Consider the following 6,670-nt stretch of genomic DNA (forward strand, 5'->3'; position numbering starts at 1 on the left):
AAGGGCAGTCAGGTCAGGAGAGAACCAAGGGCTATATCTGTTCCTTCTTCATTTTTCAAAAAAAACAAGCCTAAAACCTTGTATAAAGACTGTTGACATCTAGTGGAAGCCATAGGAACTGCAATCTGGGAGGTGGAAATTAGATCTTTCAATAGCTTTGCATTGGAAGTCATTCTGAGCTCCAAAAATACATTTTCCGGATCGATTTTCCTCGGGTTTTATCAGTTCTGTTACACTCAGACATTATGTTAACAGTTTTAGAAACTTCAGAGTCTTTTCTATCCAATTCTACATGCATATCCTAGCTTCTGGGCCTGAGTAACAGGCAGTTTACTTTGGGCACATCAGACAGGCGGAAATTCAGGAAACTAGCCTTACTCGCAGAGGTTAACACTAACAGCTTACAGACGGTAGGCAATTAAGGTCACAGTTATGAAAACTTAGGACACTAAAAGAGGCCTTTCTACGGACTCTGAAAAACACCAAAAGAAAGATGCCCAGGGTCCCTGCTCATCTGTGTGAACATGCCTTAGGCATGCTGCAAGGAGGCATGAGGACTGCAAAGGTGGCCAGAGCAATAAATTGCAATGTCCGTACTGTGAGACGCCTAAGACAGCGCTACAGGGAGACAGGACGGACAGCTGATCGTCCTCGCAGTGGCAGACCACGTGTAACAACACCTGCACAGGATCGGTACATCTGATCATCACACCTGCGGAACAGGTACAGGATGGCAACAACAACTGCTCGAGTTACACCAGGAACGCACAATCCCTCCATTAGTGCTTAGTCTGTCCGCAAAAGGCTGAGAGAGGCTGGACTGAGTGCTTGTAGGCCTGTTGTAAGGCAGGTCCTCACCAGACATCACCGGCAACAACATCGCCTATGGGCACAAACCCACCGTTGCTGAACCAGACAGGACTGGGGAAAAGTGCTCTTCACTGACGAGTCGCGGTTTTGTCTCACCAGGGGTGATGGTCGGGTTCACGTTTATCAGCAAAGGAATGAGCGTTACACCGAGGCCTGTACTCTGGAGCGGGATCGATTTGGAGGTGGAGGGTCCGTCATGTTCTGGGGCGGTGTCACAGCATCATCGTACTGAGCTTGTTGTCATTGCAGGCAATCTCAACACTGTGCGTTACAGGGAAGACATCCTCCTCCCTCATGTGGTACCCTTCCTGCAGGCTCATCCTGACATGACCCTCCAGCATGACAATGCCACCAGCCATATTGCTCGTTCTGTGCGTGATTTCCTGCAAGACAGGAATGTCAGTGTTCTGCCATGGCCAGCGAAGAGCCCGGATCTCAATCCCATTGAGCACGTCTGGGACCTGTTGGATCAGAGGGTGAGGGCTAGGGCCATTCCCTCAAAAAATGTCCAGGAACTTGCAGGTGCCTTGGTGGAAGAGTGGGGTAACATCTCACAGCAAGAACTGGCAAATCTGGCGCAGTCCATGAAGAGGAGATGCACTGCAGTACTTAATGCAGCTGGTGGCCACACCAGATACTGACTATTACTTTTGATTTTGACCCCCTGGGTTGAACCAAAACTAAAAGTAACTGGTCCACCAGCTTCAAACAGCAGTAAAAACAATATTTTTTTGTTATTGAAAATATATTTCAGTGATTTAGATGGTACAATGAGTCCCTACACACCTACACTACTACTCAGTGCTTTTCTCACAAACTAAAATTGAGCAAACAAGACGGTGCCGAAGAGGATGGCAGATGTTTTACATGGTCCTAACCAACTGTGCAACTTTTTTTGGATTGTTTGTTACTTATTTTGTGCATAATGTTGCTGCTACCGTCACTTATGACCAAAAATAACTTCTGGACATCAGAACAGCGATTACTCACAATGAACTGGAAGAAGCTTTTTCCTTTAACGAGTCCGACGAGAAGGATATACTGCTTTCCCGGGAACAGGCCCAAATCCCCGTCATTTGAATGAAGAAAAGACGGAGGAAAAGGGAGCGCAGGTCGGGCTGCCTTCTGAGAATCTGTAGGTGAGCGAGTAAACTCCCACTGCCATCCATTCTACTGGCTAACGTGCAATCATTTGAAAATAAAATTGATGACCTACGATTAAGATTATCGTACCAACGGGACATTAAAAACTGTAATATCTTATGTTTCATCAAAGTCACAGCTGAAAGACGACACGGATAAGATAGAGCTGGCGGGATTTTCAGAACAGAGAAGCTACATCTGCTAAGACCAGGGGTGGGGGGGTGTGTGTCTATTTGTCAATAACAGCTAGTGCGCAATGTCTAATATTGAAGAAGTCTTGAGGTATTGCTCGCCTGAGGAAGAGTACCTTATGATAAGCTGTAGACCACACTATCTACCAAGAGAGTTCTCATCTGTATTATTCATAGCCGTCTATTTACCACCAGAGACCGATGCTGGCACTAAGACCGCTCTCAATGAGCTGTATACCGCCATAAGCAAAGAAGAAAATGCTCATCCAGAAGTGGCGCTCCTAGTGGCCAGGGACTTTAATGCAGGCAAACTTAAATCAGTTTTACCAAATTTACCAGAATGTCACATGTGCAACCAGAGGGGTAAAAAACTCTAGACCACCTTTACTCCACACACAGAGATGCATACAAAGCTCTCCCTCCATTTGGCAAATTTGACCATAATTCTATCCTAACGATTCCTGCTTACAAGCAAAAACTAAAGCAGGAAGTACCAGTGACTCGCTCAATACGGAAGTGGTCAGATGACGCGGATGCTACACTACAGGAATGTTTTGCTAGCACAGACTGGAATATGTTCCAGGATTCATCCAATGGCATTGAGGAGTATACCACCTCAGTCAACGGCTTCATCAATAAGTCCATCGACAACGTCGTCCCCACAGTGACCGTACGTACATATCCCAACCAGAAGCCATGGATTACAGGCAACATCCGCATCGAGCTAAAGGCTAGAGCTGCCGCTTTCAAGGAGCGGGACACTAATCTGGACGCTTATATGAAATCCCGCTACAACCTCCGATGAACCATCAAAGAGGCAAAGGGTCAATACAGGACTAAGATTGAATCCTACTACACCGGCTGTGACGCTAGTTGGGTGTGGCAGGGCTTGAAAACTATTACGGACTACAAAAGGAAACCCAGACGCGAGCTGCCCAGTGACGCGAGCCTACAAGTCGGGCTAAAAACCTTTTATGCTCGCTTCGAGGCCAGCAACACTGAAGCATGCACAAGAGCACCAGCTGTTCTGGATGACTCTGTGATAACACTCGTGGTAGCCAATGTGAGCAAGACCTTTAAACAGGTCAACATTCACAAAGCCGCGGGGCAAGACGGATTACCAGGACATGTACTCAAAGCATGCGCGGGCCAACTGGCAAGTGTCTTCACTGACATTTTCAACCTCTCCCTGACTGAGTCTGTAATACCTACATGTTTCAAGCAGACCACCATAGACCCTGTGCCCAAGAAAGCGAAGGTAACCTGCCTGAATGATTACCGCCCCGTAGCACTCACGTCGGTAGCCATGAAGTGCTTTGAAAGGCTGGTCATGGCTCACACCAACAGCATCCTCCCAGATACCCGAGACCCAACTCCAAATCGCCTCAACAGATGACGCAATCTCAATCGCACTCTACACTGCCCTTTCCCACCTGGACAAAAGGGGAAAAAAGGTGAGATTGCTGTTCATTGACTACAGTTCAGCGTTCAACACCATAGTGCCCACGAAGCTCATCACTAAGCTAAGGACTCTAGGACTCAACACCTCGCTCTGAAACTGGATCCTGGACATCCTGACGGGCCGCCCCCAGGTGGTAAGGGTAGGCAACACGTCTGCCACGCTGATCCTCAACACTGGGGCCCCTCAGGGGTGTGTACTTAGTCCCTCCTTTACTCACTGTTCACCCACGATTGTGTGGCCAAACATGACTCCAACACCATAATTAAGTTTGCTGACGACACAACTGTGGTAGGCCTGATCATCGACAACGATGAGACAGCCTATAGCGAGGTGGTCAGAGAACTGGCAGTGTGGTGCCAGGATAACAACCTCTCCCTCAATGTGAGCAAGACAAAGGAGCTGATCGTGGACTACAGGAAAAGGAGGACCGAGCACGCCCCCATTCTCATCGACGGGGCTGTAGTGGAGCGGGTCGAGAGTTAAGTTCCTTGGTGTCCACATCACCAACAAACTATCATGGTCTAAACACACCAAGACAGTCGTGAAGAGGGTACGACAACACCTTTTCCCCCTCAGGAGACTGAAAAGATTTGGCATGGGTCCCCAGATCCTCAAAAAGTTCTACAGCTGCACCATCGAGAGCATTCTGACCAGTTGCATCACCGCCTGGTATGGCAACTGCTCGGCATCTGACTGTAAGGCGCTACAGAGGGTAGTGTGTATGGCCCAGTACATCACTGGGGCCAAGCTTCCTGCCATCCAGGACCTATATAATAGGCAGTGTCAGAGGAAATTTCATAAAATTGTAAGACTCCAGTCACCCAAGTCATAGACTGTTTTCTCTGCTACCGCACAGCAAGCGGTGTCAGAGCACGAAGTCTAAGACTACTGAACAATTAATCAAAATGGTCACCAGACTATTTACATTGACCCCCCCTCCATTTGTTTTGTACACTGCTGCTACTCGCTGTTTATTATCTATGCATGGTCACTTCACCCCTACCTACATGTACAAATTACCTCAACTAACCTGTACCCCATACACTGACTCGGTACCGGTACCCCCTGTATATAGCATCGTTATTGTTATTTTATTTTATTGTTACTTATTGTGTTAATTTTTTTACTTATGAAAATATTTACCTAATAAACTCTTCTTGAACTGCACTGTTGGTTAAGGGCTCGTAAGTAAGCATTTCACGGTAAGGTCATGTGACAAATAACGTTTGATTTGGATTTGAAGTGTTCAATTTTTGCAACCAGGAAATGACTGCGATTTCCACTAGATAACACAGCCAGAAATGAATGCGATTTCCACTAGATAACACAGCCAGAAATGACTGCGATTTCCACTAGATAACACAGCCAGAAATGACTGCGATTTCCACTAGATAACACAGCCAGAAATGACTGCGATTTCCACTAGATAACACAGCCAGAAGTCAGAGCAGCTTTTCCATTTTGACAACAGATGCTGCTCCGACGGGAGAAATCAATAGGTCAATTTCACAGCCAATCAGAACACTGGCGGGTATAAGTAATACTGTGAAACACCATCATTCCACTATTACGGCAGATATATTATGGACATTTTCTGAAATTACAAAAATCGTATGTGCAGCACGTTTAATAGGCCCTTACTATAGTCATTCCATTTATCTAATCTCTGGAGTAAAACATGTGCAAATTAAATGTTTTTTTGACCAAGTTACACTTCTGGAACGACTCTTTAAATATAACAAATTTAAAAAAAGGTTATGGCAGAACTGTCTCCTGATTTCTTGGTTGGGTAGAATATCCCTCTTGAAAATGAACATTTTACCTAGACTACTTTACCCAATCCAAATGATCCCAGTATTACTCTCCAATAAGGTAATAAAGGATGTAAATGTATGGCTAAGTTCCTGTATATGGAGTAAACGCAAGCCAAGACTTAAGATGGCAATATTGCAGCTGCCAAGTTCTATGGGGGGCTTGGATCTGCCCAATATCAGGTTCTATCAGTGGTGTGCCCACCTATGTTATATTTCTAATTGGATCACAAATGATGACTCCTCTATTTGGTTAGACAATGAGACTTCTTTCAAAATACCCCTTACAGGTACTTTTATTTTTCAGAAGTTTCAAGTCTGTAGAAGATCACTGCAATAATCCTATTACACTTAACACACTCAAAGTATGGAGGTCAGTTCAGCGCTTCCTGGGAAGGTACAAACTAACCTCTGCTCTTACCCCAATTCTTAACAACCCAGATTTTGGTCCAGGATTGCTGGATGCTGGCTTTAACTTTTGGCTTAATAAGGGCATACGCAGACTAAATGACTTATTTGCTGATAAGATTTTATTGTCATTTGAGCAGATGGTGGAGAAATATCGACTCCCAAAGCAGGACTTTTTCCGCTTCCTACAAGTAAGACATTATATTGTGACGAGCACCACCTTAATTGGTAACCCTGATATGTCTGTCATTGAGAGAATGCTTTTTTTCCCACAAAGGAAAATGTCTGTAAGTCTGTTTTATGATGCTTTAAGGTCCTTTCCTGCTGTCGACACACAGAGGGTGAAACAAGTGTGGGAGAAAGAATTGTCTGTTACTATTGACGAAGAGATGTGGGAGGACATTTGGAGATATGTAAAAACAATATCTATATGTAATCGTACTAGAGCAATCCAATTAAGAATAATACACAGATTGCATATATCCCCAAATCACAGACATGCTTTTAGCCCCTCTTCCTCTTCTCCTCAGTGTCTTAAATGCAAAACTGATACAGGCACCCTAACACATTGTTTATGGTCATGTACCAAATTACAAAGATACTGGTCTGGTGTTCTGCAAGAAATTGAAAAGATCCTAGGGGTTGATCTAGAATTGGACCCAGTTTCTTTACTGTTGGGTCTCCCTAGTAGGCAAGTTACTTCTGTGAGTAAGAGGAGGCTTTACAACATCCTTACCTTTGCAGCAAGGAAAAACATCCTTTTACGGTGGATTAGTGATAAGGTT

This window comes from Salvelinus alpinus, chromosome 29 (genome assembly GCF_045679555.1).
Source record: "Salvelinus alpinus chromosome 29, SLU_Salpinus.1, whole genome shotgun sequence".
Lineage (NCBI taxonomy): Eukaryota > Metazoa > Chordata > Actinopteri > Salmoniformes > Salmonidae > Salvelinus > Salvelinus alpinus.